Source organism: Papio anubis, chromosome 19 (genome assembly GCF_008728515.1).
Source record: "Papio anubis isolate 15944 chromosome 19, Panubis1.0, whole genome shotgun sequence".
NCBI classification, from domain to species: Eukaryota; Metazoa; Chordata; class Mammalia; order Primates; family Cercopithecidae; genus Papio; species Papio anubis.
The window spans coordinates 69,979,352-70,004,133 of record NC_044994.1 but is presented as its reverse complement, the minus strand read 5'-3'; the positions used below and the strand labels follow the sequence as shown (position 1 = coordinate 70,004,133).

Genomic DNA, 24,782 nt, shown 5'->3' with positions numbered 1-24,782 from the left:
GGGTAAAACACATCTAATCCTTCTCTCTCCACCAACCATAAGACAACAAAGAAAATAACTCACACTACATAGTATACACAATGAACTAACCAAAGGGCCCGGTGGCTTCGACATAATGCTTAGAAAGCACACCTCAATTGTGGTTTTCCTTGTGTAAATATCAATCTGATCAGAATATAGTATATTATTGGATTTCTAATTTTCTGTGAAAAGACCAGGCTATGTTAAGCAGCCTTTAGCAAGCTGTCACAGATGAGACCAATAAGCACATCCTGCCTTAACACCCAGCAAGGGTTGCCAAGGATACGATGTCGAGGGACGAGGGTCAGGAGTCAAACTGACCAATATTGAGTAAATTGCATTGGTCTGAATGATTCCCCCTGAGCTAGTAATGATATTGCAAGCACATAGTTTGGTCTGCAGACAGATAAATACTACATTTGAAGATCAACAGAGAGCTGCATTTGGCAATTGTTATATATGCATGAATTTGGTTTGTGTGTGTGTAAAATATATAAAAATATGCATGCTGAGGCTAACATGACAATGAGTTGGATATACATTAACTATATATTACTACAAGGGTACCTATATATCTACTTACTCATGTTTTTAGTTGAAAGTAAATCAGGGCTATATACCAATTTATATAAAAATATTATAGTAAAAATATATACAATATTTTTTATTTTGACATTTATAACCATGAGTTTTGACCTTGAAGCATATGCTGATTTTTCAGGATACAACAAAACTAGAGAAATATGATCTAAAGAGTTATTTTTTTAAGTAAGAGTCTCCACAAACTGTTTCAAACACATGACATGAAAGTTTATTATCAAATTTAATATGCAACCTAAAACTTTAAAAAGCAAACATGAAAGAGTTCGGTGGTAGTCTTCTTAATAACATTCTTCTAACCACTAAAATTCATACTTTTTTTCCTACGTAATCAATGTTTTAATCTATATTGCAGCCTTCCCATTAATAAGCTGGCTGAGTAAGAAGTCGATGCATTTCTAAGCCTTTTTCTGCTTTCTCCTCTTTGCCTTTGACACCGTTTGGTCTTTCCTCATAGTTTGTCATGGCTCAAGGATTAAACATTAAGCATTAGTGCAGTTGCATTAAGAAACGACCTAAAATGGCGAGAGACTCAAGGCATGCCAGGCTGGATCCATAACTCAGAGGAAGACGAACATAAACAGAAGACCCAAAATTTTGAAGACTGGCCTAGGTTGACCTAGCTCTTGCCAGCAGTTTTTAGACCTGTCCTCCTCTCCAGAATTGTCCCTCTCTCCAGAACTGTCCTCTTCTCCAGAACTGCCCCCCCCCTTTCCAGAACTCTTTCCTTCTCCAGAACCGTTCCCCTCTACAGAACTACCCCTCGTTCCAGAACTGTTCCCCTTTCCAGAACTGTCCTCCTCTCCAGAATTGTCCCCCTCCTCAGAACTGTTCCTCTGTTCAGAACTGTCCTCCTCTCCACAGCTGTCCTCCTCTCCAGAACTGTCCCCCTCTCCAGAACTGTTCCTCTGTTCAGAACTATCCTCCTCTCCAGAACTATTTCCCTCTGCAGAACTGTCCTCATCTCCAGAACTGTCCTTCTCTCCCAAACTGTTCCCCTCTCAGAACTATCCTCCTCTCCAGAACTGTTCCCCTCTCCAGAAATGTTCTGCTTTCCAGAACTGTTTCAGAACTGTTCCTCACACCAGAGTGGAACAGTCACAAGTAACAGAGTTAACACTATCTAAGATTCTATCATCTTTAATTTAAAGTTTTACAAACAAGTCAAAGAGAAAAGACTGAAGAGGATATATGAAAGGTAATTTCTGTTGTAGATAGGTTTCAAACATTTTGAAAATAGTATAACCTTGCAAATTTATAACCTCAATGAAAATAGACTTTTTTTATCATCCTTATTTACTAACGTATCTTTCCCAGAAATGACTTAATCACATTTTCTGTACCATGATGAGATTTATGCCCTTGGCTTGAAGGATGTTCTCTCATGTCTATAGCATGGCACATGCACGTTGACGTGTGTTTGTGCATAAAACAACAACACAGAATGTTCTGAAAGTATTTGGATAAGTATGTGAGTTACTCATACTATATAATTTACATCTTTAGAAATACCCTTGTTACCATTTTCTAGTTTAAAAACAAAAGTCAAAACTGGTTTCCTAAAAAACAAAGGGGCATGTGTTTTTATGATTTAATGGATATCATTTGATATTTACTGTTTCTAAATCTATAGATAAAGGACAGAAAAAAAATGGCCAGTGCAGCTCTAGATGAATGGTTAAGAAAGGAATTATTCTAAGTCTAAAGTAGTGCATTTATAAAAATGCTGAGTTCCGTCTGTGTTCAACTGGGATACTGACCAGAGGGAGGCTAGAGGCAAGATAATTAAGTTTCCTTTACTAATTTAGTTCTTTGTAGCATTTGCAGCTATCTTTTCTAAGTGCCTGCTGCCCAGTCCTGTCACCTTTGATGCTGAATTGGCTGCCAAGGTGAAAGATGCTACCCTGAAAATCCTCATTGAAGGGTCCCTTACATTACGGCCTGAAAGGGGGCTGCCCAGATATTTTAAATTTGCTTGTTTTATTTCACACATGTCCTGCAATCTACACTAATTACACTGAGATTTCAGTATTGGTTTCAATAGAGAAGTGATTGATAAGGAAGATGCTAGGGAAAGTCTATAGCAAATAATAGAAAGGAAAATTAATAAATCACAGCTCTATTCACATAAAGAAAGAAAATTTTTTGTAAGGCGAACTATTTAAAACACAATTAGCTCATTCATGTCTTGGCAGCAGGAAATACTGTTTTTAGACCTGCAGTGAGCTCGCTCTTCACTTGAGATTTAAACTGACAAGTAAGAAGATGTGTAGTCTTGAACTTGTTCCTCTGCTAACGAGGTCTCACTCACCTTGCTCCTGAAGACACATCCTCTCATCTGTGTGTTCCTGCATGCAAAGGAGAGGATATTTTCAGGCCATTTCCATGCTCTGCTCCAGACATTATGTATTGAAAGTACCAGTACACGGGAGAGAGACCGGTGACTCAAATGTGTCTCTGTAGGACCCTCTTAAAATCAACGCATCCAATATTATTAAAGACATCTTTTGGGGAAAATATTTTGTTGGAAATATCTTAAACTCTGAAAATGCTTCATTAAAGGATCTTTGTGCTGTTTGTCCCCCGGGTCCTTAGGGGTTGCCACTCTGTTTTACCCTAGAGTTCCCCTCGCTGGTCACTCTACACCTCAGCGGAGGGGCCAGGGTCATCCTGGTCTCCGGCTCCGACCAGTACCTATTGCCAAACTGATGTGGTTTGGGCGTCCCCCCAAACCTCATCCCGAATTCCCAAGTGTCGGGGGAGGGACCCGGTGGGAGGTGACTGAGTCATGGCGGCGGGTCTTTCCCGTGCTGTTCTCGTGAGGGTGGATCACGGGGCGCGTCTCTCCCGTGCTGGTCTCCTGAGGGTGGCTCACGGGGCGCGTCTCTCCCGTGCTGTTCCCGTGACAGTAGATCACGGGGCGGGTCTCTCCCGTGCTGTTCTCGTGACAGTGGCTCGCGGGGCGGGTCTCTCGCGTTCTGTTCTCGTGAGAGTGGATGACGGGGGCGGGTCTCTCCCGTGCTGTTCTCGTGAGGGTGGCTCGGGGGCGGGTCTCTCGCGTGCTGTTCTCGTGAGAGTGGATAGGTCTCACGAGAGCTGATAGTTACAAAAACGAGAGTTTGGCTGTCTAAGTTTTCCCGCCTTGCCTGCCGCCGTCCACGTGAGACGTGACTTGCCGCTCCTTGCCATCCGCCATGATTGGGAGACCTCCCCAGCCACGTGAAACTGTGAGTACAATTAAGCCTCTTTCTTTTGTAAATTGCCCAGTCTCCAATATGTCTTTTATCAGCAACATGAAAACGGACTAATACACTAACAAACCATAAACTAGCACTTCCAGCCCAAATCTTCTCCTGAGAAGGAGAGAGAACACAAATGGCTCCACACTTTTTGGCGGTGTAGTGACATTCCATTGTCCTGGTGTTTCTTGTCACCCCCAGACACCGGCAGTACATTTCCAAACTCTCCTTCTTTCTTCTCATGTCTGAAGATGAGCATTCTCTAAGGGTCTGCTATTATTCCTCTCTTTACCTCACACCTCATTTTAGATGATCAGCCATTGTCTGGGCTTCCCTGACGTCTCCGCAAGGAAAAAAATAGAGACGGCAAGACTAGGTGTATTGACTTGATATTTTAAGGCAGTTGTGATGGTATCAATACATCTCTTCCTGATGGCTACACTACTCCATCTGCATATCCTTCCAAAAGCTGAAGTTCAACATGTCCAATAACAAATTCCAATTTACACTAAGCAAAGCATCACACATACACCACAGTTTGCTATGTAGAATAGTTATCACATTTATAATGATGAAAATTGTAAATAAAATCTCCAATGACAAAAACGCTGACTATATTTTTAAAGCAAACAGATTATAATGTTAGAAGCAGGCACACACACACACACACACACAAATAAATGATCTTCAAAGAAAAATTTGCACAACAAAGATTTATTTGGCCCTTTCTGGGTGTCAGACATTGTGTTCTGCAGATTTGACACAGGAGAGCATATCTGCAACTCACACATAATATTTAGTACTGAATGAATCTAGTAAAAATGCCAAAAACCAGTGGCTATCTCTTAGAAACCATAATTATGGTCACTTACGGCGATTTTAAATTTCTTGCTTTCACTTTGTTATTTACTGCAAATTATTTAAAATGTGTGTTTATTGTATAATCAGAAGTTATTTCAAACAAAAAAAATATAAAAACTCATGGCTCTCTCCCTCACGTGTTCCTAATCCAGCTCCCTTTCCCTCTTTATTGCCGGTTCGGGGCCTAGCAACAAGAATATTGGTGGCTTCTGTCTCCTCTTTTCTCATTGGATCCATTTCTAACTCATCAGTGATTTCTGCCCTCTTTTTCTGAAATTTCTACCTGTTTTAATCATGCAGCAGGCACTTCTCTGGTGTCTTTAGCTGGAGCGAGCTTCCTCTAACCACCTCTGTCAAAAGCACACCCAATCTCTCCTCCCATCTACACCTCCACTTTCTTCATCCCCATTCCCGTCATCACTCATGTGAATGCCAGGCCCACTGTGTCTACACCTCCATCTCGAGTCATCACTCCTCAAATGGCTGATGCATGGGCACTCCTTTCATTGACTTGTAAGCTCTTAAGTCTTGGGGTCCTGTCATCACTTCCTTTCATGCAAGACTGAACACACATCTAAAATGAATTATCAGGCTGGGCTTGCTGGCTCATGACTGTAATCCCAGCATTTTGGGAGGCTGAGGCAGGTGGATCATTTGAGGTCAGGAGTTTGAGACCAGCCTGACCAACATGGTGAAACTGCTAAAAATACAAAAACAAAATTATCTGGGCTTGGTGGCGTGCACCTGTAATCCCAGCTACATGGGAGAATGAGACAGGAGAATTGCTTGAACCCGGGAGGTGGAGGTTCCAGTGAACCGAGATCATGCCACTGCACTCCAGCCTGGGCGACAGAGTGAGACTCCGTCTCAATAAAATAAAAAGAGTAACTCACATCTTCTTTCCCTCATTCAGATTCACTCTCAGCTCTTTCCCCACTCTGCTCTGTGTCCTGAGGGGTTTACGCCGTGGGCTCCATCCCTGGACTAGCTGGTCATCAGCAGGATTCGTCCAGGGGACCCCATGAATGAGGAAGGCAAAATTAGGGCCTTTGCTCCTCAACCCTCTCTGTGAGAAGCAAGGCAGCCGGGCCCCTCCCCAGCACACCCCACCCTGGAGGCCCACCCTGTCCACATCGCCTCTCACTGCAGGTCCGGGTGAGGTCTTCCTTTGCTCCAGTTCAGTCTGAGAGGAAGAGCCTGCGCCTACTCCTAGTAAGTTGTTGTGGCCCCCTGAGACCCGCCCGCTCCTACGTGAGCAGCCCCTTGTCAAAATCCTCCAATTGTTCTAGGTAAATATGTCACACATTTCTGGCAGTTCTAACATATTCCATTAGGTGGTCTGTTCTGCTGGGTGGAGGAGAGCGAGAGAAGAGATGGGCACTGGGAAACCAGAGTGTGTGCTAGCCTGATTGAGATGGGTAAATTTAGAAAGTGTCATCATCATTTTACTTCAAAGACTCTGGATTTCCAGGGTGTCGTATATATCAATATTTAAATATAAAGGCAGGAATTCCAGTCCTCCGGGGATCAATAGTAATTATTTTAGAATAGTCGGATACATTGATTTATCCACATCTCTGACCCCGTCCACTAACACGAGTAAGCAGGAGTTGCATGTGTGCTCACATACATGAGGGGCGCGGGGTGTCTTGGCCAGGCGGTACCCCGCGATGGCGCTTGCCGGATAACCTGCACTCAGCCTCTTTTCTTGGAGTTTGGGTATTTGATCTTCACGTTGTTACTCATGTGCGTGTTGGTAAACACTTAGGAAAAATGGAAGCGTGGCAGTGTCTTTAATTGTATAGAGTTTATACTAAAGGGCATCAAAATCACCCTCTCTTTTACCTTTTAACATGCACAGAATTTATTACTATTTAAAACAATTTTTCGAAAGTCTCTAATTCCCAATGGAACTTCTGGAGAGGAGGCGACTGGGCAGCTGTGTGTTGTGCTGGTAGAACTGAGATCGGGTCACCTGATGAAGGAGATGCAGTTTACTTAATAAAAGTCTAATCACTGAGCAGTCAATCTTTACTCTGTGCTGATAAAAAAAATTGTGTCCAATAAAAAACAAACCCAGACTTAGCAAAGAGAGACGATATTCAGTAGGGATATTGCAAGGGAGAAAAAGTTACTATGGCCACGGAGGGAGGAGGTCATTGCCATGGAGAGAAGCCTCCAGCCGTAAGGTCTGCATGTCTCCCAAGGATTAGGAAAAGGGTTTTTCTTTTCTAAGGAGAAGTAAACAGAGCTAGAGAAACCGGGTGTGTAGGTCCAGGAATGCTTTCCCTTGAGGTTGGTCTGTTCTCAGGAGGGCCTGGTGACAGGGCTGTCTACGGGGCTCGGACTGTGTGTGGGGACCTGGAGAAGGCAGAAAGCTTGGCCCGTGTTTGACTCACAAGCATGATGTCTGATGCATCAGCGGGAATGAGTAATACCGCTAATCATGCACGAGGCACGGAGTTTGAGGGACTCGTCTGGACTTCTAGGAAAACAAAGGGACACGCTTTGATCTCACCTAAGTCCCATGGGGAGGGCGGTGCCTTGGGTGAGGGCGGTGAGCCGTTTGAAGGAACACCATGGTAAGATTTCTTACTCTTCACCGTTTTCCAGGATCACAGGGCTTAGGTGAAGTCCAAGACTGTCAGAGGTGTGGATAAAGTTAAAATATTTAACGTTCTCAGGTAAAAATAAAAATTTTATTGTTCTTTTCCCCAAATATGATAGTAGATATTTTCAGAATAGAGAAGGTAGAAGCGTAATAAAGTCTCCTTAGCTGCAGGTCTCAAAAAAAAAAACCCAGAATATATTCTTAATTTTTTAACATTGTTTAGGATGTAATTCATGTAATTCACTTAGGAAACCTAATGTCTTTTGTAGCGCCTGATTAATTTGGGACTTAAGCTTTGGACTCAGAACTGAGTTGGACTCTTGCTTCACTTCACTTCACTGAGCTGCGTGGGCCTGGAGGGATAGTATGTTCTGTAACATCATCTGCAAAATGGGAATAGTTATAGCACCTGTCTCAGAGTGACTGAAAGACCAGGTGAGCTCGTATGTACAAAATGATGTCACCGTGTCTGCTTCATATTTAGAAATATTTAATAACTGAGGATTATTCCTATTAATAATATTAATAGATGAATAAAATAAGGTTTTCTTTTGCATCTTCATTGCAAAGATAAGAGAGACTACAATATTTAAAAATAAAATGCTGGCTGGGTGTGGTGGCTCATGCCTGTAATCCCAGCACTTTGGGGGCTAAGGTGAGAGGATTGCTTGAGCTCAGGAGTTTGAGACCAGCCTGGGGAACATGGTTGTCTCCACAAAAAATACAAAAATTAGCTGGTGTGGTGGCATATGCCTGTAGTGTCAGCTACTGGGGAGGCTGAGGCAGGAGGATTAATTGAGTCCAGAAGGTGGAGGTTGCAGTGAACTGAGATTACACCACTGCACACTAGCCTGGGTGACAGAATGAGACCTCGTCTCAAAAAAAGAAAAAAATAAGTAAAATAAAACAGTATGTGATTATCATTAATACAAATGAAGTCATTTGAAGGGTATCAACTTTTTCTTTCTTTCTAACTTATGGTACTGTTTTAAAATTTAATTGCTATAATTGTTAAAATCAAATGAATGCTTCAGGATAGATATTTTCCTGTTATGTGTTCTACCAGGACAGTATTATCAAGAATATATTGAAATTAATGCAAACCAAAATGAACCAAACATAACAAGCATACAATATAATTTTTAAAATATATTTCACATTTCAAACTGTAGAGAGGAAATATCACATTGAGGTTGAAAATCAATTAATTATAACATTAGAAATGAAATCGTAGAAATATTAGGAAACTCACAACTTGAAAAGCGTCTTCTTCATGAAATGTACCCTGGCTCTTAAGTACAGTACAGTGCTGAGAATGTCACTGTACTCTTATTACAGGAGGTAATGAGGCCTTAAATTGGGGAAAATTTAAAGACTAGAGTATTTTATTGGTATAACTTTCCAAAATGATTACTTAGGAAGCGATTAAATGGATAATTCATCAGGAGAGTAGAATATGGAAACTGTGGGATTAAAAGTAACCCTTGTCCGGCAGGGCGCGGTGGCTCACGCCTGTAATCCCAACACTTTGGAAGGCCGAGGCAGGCAGATCACAAGGTCAGGAGATCGAGACCATCCTGGCTAACATGGTGAAACCCCGTCTCTACTAACAATACCAATGGATTAGCTGGGCGCAGTGGCAGGGGCCTGTAGTCCCAGCTACCTGGGAGGCTGAGGCAGGAGAATGGGGTGAACCCGGGAGATGGAGCTTGCAGTGAGCCGAGGTCGCACCACTGCACTCCAGCCTGGGCGACAGCAAGACTCGGTCTCAAAAAAAAAACAAAAAGTAGCCCTTGTCCTTGAACATTATTTCTACCATTTTTACGCATTCCAGTGTGGGTTCCTGTTTCCCAGCCTCCCCATCCCTCACTCCCAAGACTTTCTCCCCGCCTTCTGCAGACTGTTTCACAGCTTCGCATCTTCGCACACGCTGTTCCTCTTAACTAGACACGTGTGCCGAGCGCACCCTAACCCATCCTTGTTCCCCCTGGTTCAGCCACTGTCTTCTCTGAGAAGCCCTATGTGGGATCGCAGCGGGATGTCAATGCCATCAACTCCGAGGCCCTGGACCCTCCGTATCCGGCACTTCCACTGCTATATTCCCAGTAACAGGTTGAAATGGAGCCACTGGCTCTTACGTTCTGTGTTGGGAGTTCCTTACAGAGAGAGGCTTAATCTTAGGATCTTTGTGCCTCTAGGATTTGGCATCAAGCTCGGCGTAGAGTAGGGGCTGGATAAATATCTGTTGTATTATTTCAACGTTTTTATGCTAAATGTCAAAATCTAGACTAAGTCAAACATCGAAGCTAGAGGATGCAGTATCTTTATGTGAAGGAAAAGCCATCTCTCTTAGAAATACCTTCAGAGGAAGCCATTGTAGGCGCAGAACAAACGTTTCTGGGCACCACATGGAACCGAAGGAAATCGAATTTTGGGAAGTGGAGTTTTTGTAGCAGGAGCCTTACATAGCACAGGTTGGGGCAGAGGATAGAAATGGTTTCTTATTATTGGAATCCATATGCTATTCCCAAGACAACAGGGGTTCCATTCAGATCTTTTACATGTAATTTAGTTGTAATATATTGGTGACGGTTGGGGGAGTAATTTTTTTTATTATTTTTTTTTTATGACGAGGTTAGAGAAGAATTGAAGAGGAAAAATGGAAGGTAGTAAAAGTGTTCTCCATAAGGTAAGAGAGAAATGCAGTGAAGAGGAGGGAGGAAGCGACTTGAGAGACTGAGAGATACAGAGTGGGTGTGTGTGTTGGGGGGTGTCTGTGAGATCATGAGTATTAAGTCTTGTATTTGCAAGTAGACTAAGTGTTGGGTGGATGAGCAGAATGAGCACGCTCACTCACAGTCACTGTGAAGGCAGCACATTTTTTTTTTTTTTTTAATTTTAAGTTCTGGGATACATGTGCTGAATGTGCAGGTTAGTTACACAGGTATACGTGTGCCATGGCGGTTTGCTGCACCCATCAACCCATCCTCTAGGTTTTAAGCCCTACATGCCTGAATGCATTAGGTATTTGTCCTAATGCTCCCCCTCCCCTTGCCTCCCACCCCCCAACAGGCCCCAGTTTGTGCAACACATGGTTTTAAAAATGGTTCAGGTAAACTATTTTCAATACAATGAAAGTGTTTTCACCATGAATTGATGTGCGAGGGGAAAAGTTAGGGCTTCACGATTATTTTTAGAAAATAAGAAAGACTAAAAATGTAAAAACAACGAACCCAGCAATCAAGAGATAATATCACACAGGATGTCTTCTAATTTGGGGCTCTTGGGGGCTCAGGCCTGTGAGCTCTAAATTGAAGCTGCAGAATCCCAGGTCATGGGGCAAGGGTTATAAATCCACAGGCTGAGAAATTTGCCCTCCAAGAACACGCCCTTGCTCACTGAGTCTGAGTCATGCAGTATAAAGCCTGGCCTTGGATATGAGATTCTCTAATTCACCTGTGATGGAGGCGACCTGGGTCCTCCCCCAGGTAAACGATGCTTGAACAGGGGCACTCGGTGACAGATGCGGCCCCGGCACAGCGGCACTGGCCTTGAGATTCCACATCAGCATCAGTGTGGACCTGGGAGAGCTATTGCCTTTTGCAGACCCAGCCTGGATTCTATTTTTAGTTTTCTAATCCTTTAATACTCTTTCCTAGGGATCTGCATCCAATATCCTTAAAATATCAAAATTTCCTTCCTCTGAAATGAATGGATGTAAAATATACTGTTAGTATTATAGTAACTGAAATCAACAAGTTACAATTCATGACTGTTGCTTCATTTTTTTCTAATTTTAGAGGGCTTAATGAATCTGTTCATGTTGTTCCAATATTCCTTAATGATTTACTTTATAATGATTTATTTTTAAAGTGTAGAACCTTCTTCCAACAAGGACCACTGAGTAGAATTTCCTCAGAGACGATTTGTGAGTCTCTGTGCATGAGTCTATGGCTAAGGTTGAAACTTAGAAGTTGGCAGCATCTAACCAAGGACGTATTGAAAATTACAATAAAATGCCCGAATTGTCTCTTTATGTGGTTATGTAAACTGTTGTTAATTTTTGTGAGGGGAAATAGAAGGGGGCCACTAGAGCAGAATGGCAGAGAGATGCCTCTGCAGCAACAGAACGAATACTTGCTTTAAAAAAAATGTCAAAATGTGGATGTGCCTCCAATCATTTAAAAAATAGAAGGTGATAAGTTGAAAATGTCAGGTAATTGGCAGACAGATAGAAAGTTAAACTGTGTCCTCAGTGAAGAAAATTAACCAGCAGCTGCCAGCAGGGACCCCAAGGTCATGTGAATGCCAGAATCAAGCAAAGCCCAATCATTCAGAGGGGGTTCTCGGCTGAGATTTCCCCTCCCTGGTCATTTTCAGATCTCTTAGGAACTGCCCTGAACTACTGCCAACATGTGTTCATTTCTAAAAATTACATAGATTGTGATTTATTACCCATCACACTACAAAAATCCACTGCGAATTAAATCAGCCCTTTGTTTAAATTGCTCCCCGGCAATGCGCATCATATCATCATAAATGACATTGAAGTTATAATCTGCAGCCCTCGGCCTCAGCCGCTGATAAGGCCCCACCATGGGACGATCAATACTTACTATTCATTTTTGAAATTATCTCCACATTGATCCCTGAACAAGCGCCAGCAACACAGAGGCACAGTGCCTTTAATACAATAATTATATAAAGGTTTACAGGCTCATCCTCCCAGCCAATAAAAGCTGTCAACTGGCAGGGACAGTTACAATCCTATAATCCATCAAAACGCTGTTCTCTGACCTATGGGCTTCTGGGCTTTCAGGAGACCACGATAAACATGCTCGTGCCGGAGAGGAGAGCCGCACAGACCTGCTAAACAAAGGCTGCAGATGGATGCCACCGATTAACCAGAAATCCTCCAAGTAGCCTGGTGTACTATTTTCTGTTAATGAAGGAAACAATGAAGGATTGTCTATTTGCTAATTGTCATTTACTCAGAAGGAGTGCAGCTAGCCACTTTGCTGTTTTATTTTTTTGGTCTTTAATTGATCAGGTTTGACTTTGAACCGGATGATACATGGTAATGAAGTAAGCCCACAGAAATCATGGTGCAGACAAGTATCTTAGGAGAGGAGCAAGTGAGTATCTGAGAGCAGGGAAGGGAGACGATCAATGGGCAGGACGAATAGTGTCAGCGCTCACAAACAGGCACACACACGTGCAGTGCACATGTTCCCACACCCAAATATTCATGCACATACACACATACACAGGCACCTACAACACACGGAAATGCACCCACAAAAACATAGGCACATACACATATGCACGCATATATACACATACATATAAACCGGCATATACAAACACATGCACATACACATGCAGCATGCACACACGTGCACACACATGCAATACACATATACATCTACGCACATGTACACATGTAAACACACAATACAGAAGTACACACATAGACACATGCCCCACACAAGACACACACAAACATGCCACACACATGTACACATGCAACACATATTCATGCACACATATGCACACACACATACACACACACATCTCTACACAGAGACACATACACCCCCACTCACAGCTATGCACACAGAAACACACACACACACACACAGGTACATGCATATACACACACTCAAACACATCGCCCACAGGAACACACACATACTTAAACACACCCCTACGCACCCATACACACCCCTACACACCTATACACACATACACCATACAGAATGACAGTAACAAGACTTCCTGCTCCAGTTTCATTGGATACTGTGCATTCACTAAAGAAGACTTGCAGCTTGTTCATGCCTGAGTATGTGTATTGCCGTTAAAATACCACAGAGTCATTTGCTGAATCCGTTTAATGTGCCATTGAATTAAATCTTGCTTAGGAAAATATTAATAGGCTGAAAAAAGTTAACTGAAACTCCTTTGCATTTTCGATTAATTTTTAACCGTTTTCAATTATGATTTGAAAAACACAGTTATTGTAGGAGTATGGCGGGGGTGCTGGAGGGAGGGGCACATTCCATGAGGGTGTAGGGCCCGGATGGCGGACTTCCTCTCCCAGCTGAGCAGTGAGGGGGCCGTCACCCCAGTGCTGTGGGTAGGGGAGGGTTGAGCAGAGGCTGGTGTGGGACGGCCATGGAGCCTTTGTGCGTGCACAGATTTAGGGTGTGCAGGTGCTGAAGAAACACAGCTTCGATTTCAATATGGGCTTAGATCTCAGTGACTTTAACTCTTACCTTAGTCCAGGGTCTGACTTTCAGGTCTCCACTTGAATTCTTCTGCTGCCTGAGGATTTAGCCAATCTGTTTCAGAGGCGGTGTGCGTCTCGATAGTGTCAAACATGACAAGCTACTAACTTTTTAAAGAATTTTGGATAATTTGTTCATCTTTTAAAGTTGTTAATGTCAAAATACTCAGGAGAAATGATCCCCTGGTATGAAGGGAGCGGGCTCGTGTTATTTTTTTTGGAGTAAATGTTTCTACTTTTTTCTGAGTGGTTGAATAAGATTTTAGATAAGATGATTTGAGAAAACTTGGCAGACCAAGTTTATCTACTGCGGGCCAGAACAAGCAAATTGCAGGGCTACACATGGTGGGCAGAAAGTGTCAAATCATAGCAATGCAATGAAAGCAGAAATTCTTTAAAAAATATATCAGATTTGGAGGGTTTCTAAATTTTTTTTTTTTTTTTTTGAGACAGAGTCTTTTTCTGTTGCCTAGGCTGGAGTGCAGTGGCGTGATCTCAGCTCACTGCAAGCTCTGCCTCCTAGGTTCACACCATTCTCCTGCCTCAGCCTCTCGAGTAGCTGGGACTACAGGCTCCCGCCACTACGCCCAGCTAGTTTTTTTTTTTTTTTGTATTTTTAGTAGAGACGGGATTTCACCATGTTAGCCAGGATGGTCTCAATCTCCTGACCTTGTGATCGGCCTGCCTTGGCCTCCCAAAGTGCTGGGATTACAGGCATGAGCCACCGCACCTGGCCGGGTTACTAAAATTTATGTTAGGCCTTGATATCTTCTGATAGATGAATTTTTAAAGTATTTTTTAAAGCTACATTGCATGTCAATTACAAGAATGCACTGGAGATAGAAAAATCAGTAAAGCATGAGCCCCTCTTTCAAAGCACCCACGGTTGAGAGGGGGCAGCTGAGATATGAGGGACACCCCAGAAGCGTAGTGTGCACGTGACCTCCACAGTGACAAGCAAACCCAGCTCCCAGAGGAAGGGCATGGGGAGCCTTCTGAGGGAAACCAGGGTCTGGAGGGCACTGTCCCGACATCCCGAGAAGCAATTGTCCGCGGAGGGTCATCCACCCACCCGCCATGCTTTCCTGGGTCTGTGCACGCTGCCTCTGCCAGAGGACCTCAGTGAGCAACTGATGGCGAGTGGAGGGTACAGAACCTGTGGAAAAATGCAGAGGGAGTCACAGTGGATGCTCCTGCATCCTAACAGAGCATTTGGTAGCACAGACAGCGGCAACTTTCTGTTTCAAACCTAAGTGAACGTCTGAGTGTTGGCTCCTGCAGGCTCCTCTAAGGCATAGCACCAGATGTTGTCTGCAGGGGTTCAAAGTTAGCCCACAGGGACATTGCCGATTCTGGCCCACGTCCAACCTGCCCCCCCACCCTCTTCCTCTGGCTGTTCCAGTGCCAGCTTTGGGCTGCAGACTCAGCACACGCCCATAACCAACTGTCCTGCTTGGACACCACTGCGAGAGGGTGGACTCTCCTCTATGGTAGCAGCACCAGGCAAGGGCTGCACAAAAGTTGCTCTAGGAAGGCGTAGGAATGCCAAGAGCTCCTGACCAGGGTCCTTCACTGTGACGAAGACACAGGTGTCTATCCTGCCCTCCCTTACAAATGTCTACAAATGATCAAAACACACGTAAAACTCTAAGGGAAAATGTAAAACAAAAGAAGCTTGTTACTTCCCAGAAAAGGAAATGATGTAACTGAATTGAAAATTGGGAATTTATAATGAAGGCAAAAATCTGTTTTAAAATTCTCTCCCAAGAGGCTCTATTTGGAAGTGATGGTGCTCTCAAGATGTGTATTTCATATGAGGAATCCCACTAATCAGGACTCTTTCCACGCTTCGAGAGAAAGTTTGAAGCTTCTATAAGCATAAAACCGTGAAATGAGTCACAGAGAACTTATGAGAGGCTTCTGTGGGCACACGGCAGCCTCCACGCTGTTCTCTCCTCGTTCACATCCGCCTGCTGCATACCCCAATTCTCACACACGCCGCCGTTCTGGTCTCCTCCCTGCTAACAGGGAATTCCATGGTAAAAAGGTAAGTCTGTTCACACCTCTGCCTTGCTTAAAAACCCTCAGTGGCTTGCCAATTTCTTACAATACAGCCCAACATTCTTTTATTATTTAAATTTATTTATTTATTCTTAACTTTCATTTTAGTTTCAGAGGTACATGTGCAGACTTGTGGTATAGGTAACTTGCGTGTCACAGTCCTGTAAGGGGGTGGGACTTTGTATAACCATCTCCCACGTATTCACTTAAACGTGGGGCAAGTGCCAGCAGGAGGGAGGACTAGAGCAGTGGGGCAGCTGACACTAGACAGGTCCTATAAGCTGGGATGTAGAGAGTTACTAGGACGAAAGTAAAGGTGAGAAAGGGAAGAATGGAGGTTGAGGCATTCAAGATGAAGGAATCTGTAGCGCAAGGTTCCAGAGTAGGGGACCACAGGGCTGTGGAGTACGGAGATAAGGCTGGGGTATCCTGGCCAAGGGTAAAAGTGGTACAAAATGAAATCACTGAGCTTGGAGGAGCCTGCTCTAGGTCCATAAAGACATGCACTTGTGTGTTCATCACGGCATAAAGACATTTGCATGTGTGTGTCGGAACATAAAGACACAGGCACCTGTGTGTCTGCCACAGCATAAAGACACATGCACGTGTGTGTCCATCACAGCACAAAGACACATGCACGTGTGTGTCCATGGCAGTATAAAGACACATGCACAAATGTCCATGGCAGCATAAAGACACTTGCATGTGTGTGTCCATCACAGCATAAAGACACAGGCACATGTGTGTCCATCACAGCATAAAGACACATGCACATGTGTGTCCATGGCAGCATAAAGACACTTGCATGCATATGTCCATCACAGCACTGTTCACAATAGCAAAATCATGGAATCACCCTAAATGCCCATCAACAGTAGATTGGGTGCAGAAAATGTGCTACACACACACCATGGAATACTACATAGCCATGAAGAAGAACAAAATTATGTCCTCTTCAGCAACATGGAAGGAACTGGAGGCCGTTATCCTTAGAAACCTAATCCAGGAACAGAAAATCAAATACTGTACATTCTCACAAAAGGGAGCTAAGCTTTGACGATTCATAGACACATGTACATGAGGGTGGAGGGTGGGAAAAGAAAGAGGAGTGACAAACAGATTCTATCAGGTACTAGACTTATTACCTGGATGACAAAATATTCTGTACACCAAACTGTGACACGTGAGTTACCTATACCGCAAGCCTGCACATGTACCTCTGAAACTAAAATGAAAGTTAAGAATAAATAAATAAATTTAAATAATTGGGGGAGAAAAGAATGTTGGGCTTTATTGTAAGAAATTGGCAAGTCATTGAGGGTTTTTAAGCAGAGCAGAGGTGTGAACAGACTTACCTTTTTACCATGGAATTCCCTGTTAGCAGGGAGGAGACCAGAACGGCGGCATGTGTGAGAATTGGGGTGTGCAGCAGGCGGATGTGAACGAGGAGAGAACAGCGTGGAGGCTGCCGTGTGCCCACAGAAGCCTCTCATAAGTTCTCTGTGACTCATTTCACGGTTTTATGCTTATAGAAGCTTCAAACTTTCTCTCGAAGCGTGGAAAGAGTCCTGATTAGTGGGATTCCTCATATGAAATACACATCTTGAGAGCACCATCACTTCCAAATAGAGCCTCTTGGGAGAGAATTTTAAAACAGATTTTTGCCTTCATTATAAATTTTTGCCTTCATTAAGAACTTACAGTACTGTAAGTTCTTAAAGACAGAAAAAAGTCCTTTTCATTTGATGATGGTATTTCTAGTGCAAAACACAGTGACCTAAAACTGCTGCCACTCCACAAATATTGTCAAATGAATAAAAGAGTGATTCCTGGCTGGGCGCGGTGTCTCACGCCTGTAATCCCAGCACTTTGGGAGGCAGAGGCGGGTGGATCACGAGGTCAGGAGATCAAGACCACCCTGGTCAACATGGTGAAACCCCATCTCTTCTAAAATACAAAAAATTAGCCCAGCGTGGTGGCGGGCGGCTGTACTCCCAGCTACTGGGGAGGTTGAAGCAGGGGAATCACTTGAGCCCAGGAGGCGGAGGTTTCAGTGAGCTGAGATCACATCACTGCACTCCAGCCTGGCAACAGAGCGAGACTCCATCTCAAAACAAAACAACAAAAAAAAGAGTGATTCCTACTCAGGTCAGTCTGACCACAGGGGTAGGCCTCTACCTGAAGTGTTGAAGGTCTCTAATGTTATTTATCGTCGTCATCCAATGAGGAGCATATTTTTTATTGTGCTAAAAAATACACAACAGATCTTAACAGCTGAACCAGTTTTCAGTGCAGTTTAGTAGCATGACGTATATTTGCAGGGCTGTGAAACAGAGCTCCACAGGATCCTCCCCAGCCCAGCCAGGCCTCCAATTTCTCCACACCTTTGCCACACTTGCTCCTTTCTGTTTTCACGTTTTTAATAGTTGCCATCCTAATGGGAGTGCCAGGTTACTCAGTGTGGTTTTCCTTCGTGTCTCTGACCTTTTCTGGTATTGAGCACCTTTTGGAGCTTTTTGAGTTCGAGTTCAGTGAGGGCTTTTGTTGTGATTGTCTGATTCCCGTTGAATTCATGACTGCTGCATCCCCAGGAGCCTGTTATTGAGGTTGGTGTTCACCTAGAGAGCGTGCGTATGTGACATTTGAGAAGTCTACGTAATGCTCAGAGAGTGGAAACTAAGTCCAGTATCTGTGATCTTTAGACTCTATAATGCCTTTAAGACTTCACATGCCCATCATCAGTCTTTCTATTTGCACCTCTAATTAATCTCACCATTCTGCTTTCCACCTTTCCTGCTTTCGCGGCTGGTTAATTCTCTGTGGCGGGGGCCGTCCTATGCAGGGTGTAGCCATGTCCCTGACTTCTCCATACCAGACAGAAGCATCCCTCTATTCCAGCTGTGGCAACCATTTCTTCAACACTCCCAAATATTGCCTAATGTTCCTTGGTTGGTGCGAGGGTGTTTGAGAACCCCTGCTGTTGTTTTTTCTCTTAATAAAATTCTATATTCACCTTCATAAGCAGTAGGCCCTTTTTGGCAGAGCACCAGCCCACATTGGGGCTGGGATCCTGATCTTTGGTCTGAAACATGCAGCCAGGGTTTCCCATATTTTGGATGTGCGGACTACTGAGTGGCCCGATCTTTGCCAGGGAGGTCTCTCCGCGTTTCACTCAGTTGATATTTTGTTCTTCCCTTTATTCCTGAGCTGTTCAGCATGAGGCCACTCAGATGGAGCATGAGCAGAGATGACTCTAATAGTTGGTGCCAACACAGTTTCTTTGAGAAGCTGAAATCGAGGACTGGTGTCTGCTGAGGAGGTGTGAGGAGTAGAGGACTCAGAGCAGCCAAGTGAGGATTCAGGAGCACGACTTTTGAGAATAGAATGGTAAGGTGTGTGCTCAGATTCCGTGGAGGCAGCATCAGGGCGTCCACTCTTGCCTGCAGTGCTACACTGCAGTCCCATTCTACACCACCTTCCCACACACAGCTGTGCTGAGGCACGAGGCTCCGTGGATGCAGCACTGTCTTCTCGAGGGTATCCTTCCTTGCCGCGGCGTCTTATCTGTGTGCAGCTGCAGGAGTTCCTTAGCAGGGTCTCCATATAGACGACTACGCTTGGAACATTTCAAATCTCCTCGTATGTCAAACTGCTTTATAAATCATTGTAGGAGTGACCAGTGTGGTCATATTACCCCACAATACGGAAAGGAATCTTCAACAGTAATTTAACTTAAAGAAAGTTAAGTTGTTGTAAACTAGGAGATCAAGACGATGGCACCTCATCTATGTGAATCCTGTGACCCCCACGCATATTATAGAAGCAGTATGGGAGGAAGTTCATGATGACCCCACGCATATTATAGAAGCAATGCGGGAGGAAGTTCATGGCGACCCCACGCATATTATAGAAGCAATACGGGAGGAAGTTCATGGCGACCAGGGGTAAGGTCTTCAGGAAGAGGTGTGACTCGGTAGGCGGTATAGTGAATGGCACACTTTTTGAAGCTAGAGGCTCAACCGAAAAGAAAGGATAATGGGGTGGAAACGCGTAGGGACAGGAAAGCGGAGTGACAGGAGTGATGGGAGAAGCCAGTCCAGGAAGAGCAGGGTCTTTAGCTGAAGACCAGGTTTTCGCCAGCGTGAGAAGGTGAAGAATTTGAGGAAGAGGTTCTGGGTGAAGGGGATTTAGCTCATAAAAGCCTGCAAGCTCCATGGTGCAGGGGGAAGCTGGGTGTGGGGAAGTAGGGAGCGCAGGAATGGAGTCCCCCCTTCCTGGGACACAGGTACACAGCCCTGTGGGATGAGCGGCCTGGGCCTGGGTAGTCCCTGCGGGATGACATGAGAATGTGTGGCCTGTGCTTTAGCTGTCAACGGCTGCTCCACAAACTACCCCCCAGACACGGCGTGCCTAAACAGCAGTGATGAAGAGCTGTCATCTCATTCGTTTCTGTGGGTCACAGGTTTGGGATCAGCTGAACCTGTGATTCTGGAGCAGCTGCTTGGGGAAGCTGTCATCAGCATCCTGGCCAGGCTGCGGCCATCAGAGGCTTAGGCAGGATCTGCTTCCAGGGGGCTCACCTGGAGGGCTACTGCTGGATGCCCCATTCCTCACCACCCCCGTGTCTCTCTAGGGGTGCTGGGTGTCCTCTGGCCTCCCCCGGAGCCAGGAGTTAAGTTACAGTGAGGTAGAAGCAGGGGTAACTTCATGGCCCATTTGCCCTTACTCCCGCAGTCAGTCAGCCCTACTCAGTGTGGTAGAGGGTCACAAATATGGAAGCCGCAGGGTGGGGGCCACGGGGGCTCCCCGGAGGCTCACCGTGGTAAGGAGGTTTGGGGAGTACATTTGTGAGTTATTGACTGGGGCAAGGAGGGTGCAGTGCTTTGATCGGAGTATTCGGAGGTCCTGCCCTGGACATGTGTAGTGGGGATGGCTTGTGTGACAGAGACTAGGAGGCGTGGAGCACCCCAATCCTGCAGCCCTGGGGCTGCATCTCCCCGAGGACGGCCGACAGGCACTGCTGCAGATGCCTACGAGCTTAGAGGAGAAGCGGGGCTCCGAGTTCCGTTTGCTCTGCCACCCATGGCATTGTCAGGGTTGGAGGAGAATCACTGTAACCTAGACCAGGCAGGGCTCCCAGGGTCACCCCTTCTCTCTGGGCCCGGGGTGGAGGCCAGTGGTGGAGGAGGGGCACCTTGTCTGAACGCTGCACCTACAGATGGCAGCAGAAACGGACATGAGGATCCCGAGTCTTGGAGGGGCCGGACTGCAGTTTTATGAATGCCGAATGTTTCCAAAATCTCTTCTGGAGAGGGCATTTAATCCCCGCTGGAGAGAGACAGCTGGAATTAGCTGACAGGGATTTGAGGAAAGTTGGATTCAAGGTCATCCAGGGAGGTGCTCAGTCGACAGAAAGAAGCTCTTTCCACTCTCATGGGGTGGGGAGGGGAAGGTGTTAGCAGCGGGACAGGGACATTGGAGAAATTCTTGGTTCAACAAAAAGGGATTATTATCCATAATGGCACTACCATTTTTTCTGAGTTAGGTACTTTTTAAAATGTAACTTTTGAAGTCCACTCCCCAGGTAACTACGTGTGATTCATCAGGGCCGTTCTTCTGAAATAACAATGATTAGAGACACCCGACCCTGTGAATAATCACTAAAAAGGTGGGACTATCCATTATTTTTCTTTTCTTTCTTTTTCAAGGATGGGCTTCCGGAATATTCATTCAATTTATGTGCGGATAGGGTAGCCCAGGAGAAAGCTGAACAAACTGGAGTGCCACCAATACGGTGGGGTTCGTCGGAAGTCTCTCTGCCGGAAGTTTCAGACATGGGGAGTTGGCCCACCAGGCTCCGATGCTGTGATCCTTCCAGGGAACGTCTTCTTCAATAACATCTCACTTCCCCCACGAATCATTTCTGATTCTCAGCGTTCCACTAGATAATCGGGCGGGATTGTGCTAAAATGCGGTCACGTAAAGATATATATGAAATCCTCAACATCCTTGAGGTGCCTTGTCTTGTATTTTTATTTAATTGCCTTCGACTTGTAACAATGGGGAAGTACTGAGCTGTGGAGGAACAGCGGTGGCCGGAACAGCAGACGATGTATCTTATTATCTCGCGTGCATGAAGGTCGTTGACCTATGACAGTTGGAGTAGCAGAAACATTAGAAATCATGTGCAATTTAATCTTTACACAAATAAAGGAAAACTATCACAATGCCTGAATAATGAAGACTCCCGGAGAAAAAGAAAGGCCTGTCCCCGAGGATGCTCTTCATTTTCTCTCCGGGACTCGGCGCGGCACGCACGCGGCGAGATTCACTCCGGGCTGACACACGTATTAATGGTATTCTGGCTGGAAGAGAGTCGATGTTCTCTGGTGATTGCCGTGTGCAGCTGTGACTCAGTTCTCCTCTCCCTCACTCATTACTGCCTCGTGTCAACTCCCGGAGACCATTGTTCCCTGAAAAACTGTCATCCAGAATGAAATGAACTGTTTTCCTTTCTATTTCAACTGAGAATGTTTCATGTCCCTTACTTTTACTTTTCAGAATACACTGCTGTTTCCTAAATCTTTTAGAAAGTTACAAAGACAAGACACATGGGTTCTAAGTCAACATGAAAAGAAAGTTCAAACACAACTCTTGAGAATTATAAATTGGGGGTGTTTGAGGCAGAAGTAAAATGTCGAGATGCCATGGTGTGTGACAACAAGGAATGCTTATTGGGTGAACTACCTTAGAAGGCTTGAGATGCAGCAGGAGGAAGTGGGGGGTGCACTCAGCCTGGGTCATGTTGGAGCATTCCTCTCCATGCATGGCCCCTGGACCAGGCGCTCGGTGGGCATTCACTAAAGTGCTTCCAGCAGGAGCAGGATTCAGGGCAGACACAGAATCTCTCTGCCTGCATCAGCCTCTACCCTTTCTATGAGACAGAGACAAAAACGGAGGAACCCCCTCAGGTCACACAGCATTCCAGCCACCACTTCAGAAGACTCCACACACCCCTAAAACAGGGGAATAAAGGGTCACAGTAGAACCCGGTGGGAGAATGGCATGGCAGGAGAAAGGGCAAAGACCAGTCCGAGGCAGTTGGTTCCTTTAAAGCCTCGCCTTTGTCCTATTTAACTGCATCATTAACTGTAGGATAACTTCAGATTTACCAAAGGGTTAGAAGAGGACCTGCCTAGCTTCCACCCCACCCTCCTACTGTCAGAGCCTGCAGTTATTAGGGTGTGTTTGCCACAACTGAGGAAGCGGCACTGGGCCAGTGGTGTCAGCTATGCTCAGGTTTATCTGGATTTCATTAGCTTTTCCCTAATGCCCCTTCCTGGTCCGGGATCCCACCAAGGACACCACCTCACGCCTAGTTGTGGCATCTCCTTCAGATCCTCCTTGCTGTGACAGTTTCTCAGACTTTCCTTGTTCTCGATGGCCTTGACAGTTTTGAGAAATACCGGTCAGGTATTTTGTAGAATGGCCTTTAACTGGAATTGGTCTGATGGTTTTCTCAGGATCTACCCCCTCCCTTTTTCACACGTAGTATGTGCATGTAAGCCTGCCTGTGTACATGCCTCAATTTCTGATTATCTATCTGTCTATCTATCTATCTATCCATCCATCTATTGTCTATCTATCTATCGGTCTATCAGTCTATCTCTGTCTACCTACCTGTCTGTCTGTATATCATTTATTTCTATTTCTGTCTATACATTTGCCTCTATCTGTCAGCTACCTTTCTCTATTATCTATCTATATGTATCAACTACCCATATCTATCTCTCTTGATTATCTATCATCTATATCTATGTATCTCTTTGTCTGCCTATGTAGCATCTATTTCTATCTCTGTCTATACATTTATCTCTATACATTTACCTCTATTTATCTGTCATCTGCCTTTCTCTATTATCTACCTCCATGTATCAACCATGCATATCTATTAATTATCTATTATCTATCTATCTGTCATCTATCTTTTCCTCTAATCACCCCCTCCAACAGTGAGAAACTTGGGTTCCACCATCCACCATCCATTTTTTGATAAGTTGTTTAATCTCTACCTACAAGTGCAGAATTTTAATGAGCAGCTATAGTGCCAGTGAATGCTTTGGGCAGTGGCTCTTGGAGCCTCCTGCTCCCAGCTTGTTCCTGGTACATCCCAGTACAAGATGCTCTGACCCCATAGCCATGCCAGGCTCATAGAAGGTGCCTGGGCCCTGGCTCTTGGCACAGGCCCTGTGTGCCATTTCTGGGAGGAGAGTCACGACATGCGCCTCTGTCAGGCACGTGTATGAAAGGCAGATGGGTCCTGCGTCTGCAACCACCACCCAGCACCAGCCCCCCACCCTGCACAGCTGCACCACCCTCCCCAGGCAGCCTCACCAGGGCCCTGCTGGTCCTGCTCCGCACACCCTGCCCAGTTCAAATTAATCCCATCACACCATGCTGTCCACACAGCCCTGCCACAAATTGCTCTCAGTCCTTTTTCATGAATTAGTTATAATGGTCGTGTTTATTTAAATTTCAACTAACCAGTATCCTAAAACTATTGAAGCTTTATATGCATTTATTTATTTTGCTTTGTTTTCATGCCAGGCTGATTAGAAATTACCTCTTACTGGAAACCGAATGTAAATGGAGGGACTCGTTTGCCAAATAGAAAGTGTGTTTTTTTAAATTTGTTTGTTTTGTTTTCCCTCTATGAAGTGGACATTTTCCTCATGTGATTAGACAAAAAGAATGAGACTATGGTGTGCATTTCTGAGAGAAATATGGAGCAGCTCTGAACGGGGAGGGCTTGGGCTTTGCATGAAGAATTTAACGATGGTGACTCTCCATGAAGGCGCCAAATCGCTAACGGAAGCAGATACTTTCTTAAGTCTACTTGTCCTTCTTCATCGGTGTTCTGAGACGTGTAATTATTGTATTAAATGTGTATGTTTAGCTACTTCTAGCCTAAAATGGCTCTCGAGTATAAAAGAATTGCACTTCAGAAAATGAAAAGCTTTATAGAGCCATTTACTATATCAAGTGTGTTTTTCTTCGTTTATTTCCAAATAAACTACCATTTAAGCAATGACTTTTCAAGATA

The 24,782-nt window shown here is 44.7% G+C and overlaps 1 long non-coding RNA gene across 3 annotated transcripts; it reads left to right on the top strand.

The window, feature by feature from the left end:
• The first annotated feature begins 628 nt into the window (after window positions 1-628).
• LOC103879860 lies at window positions 629-24,782 on the top strand. Of its 3 annotated transcripts, none has more exons than XR_640644.4 (4): window positions 629-3,848; window positions 7,602-7,767; window positions 9,967-10,021; window positions 12,152-12,712. It is a non-coding gene; the product is annotated as an uncharacterized LOC103879860 (long non-coding RNA). The 3 variants fall into 3 exon arrangements; XR_004180121.1 differs by lacking the exon at window positions 12,152-12,712 and adding an exon at window positions 21,388-24,782 and having other exon boundaries at window positions 650-3,848; window positions 9,972-10,021; XR_640646.4 differs by having other exon boundaries at window positions 652-3,848; window positions 9,972-10,021.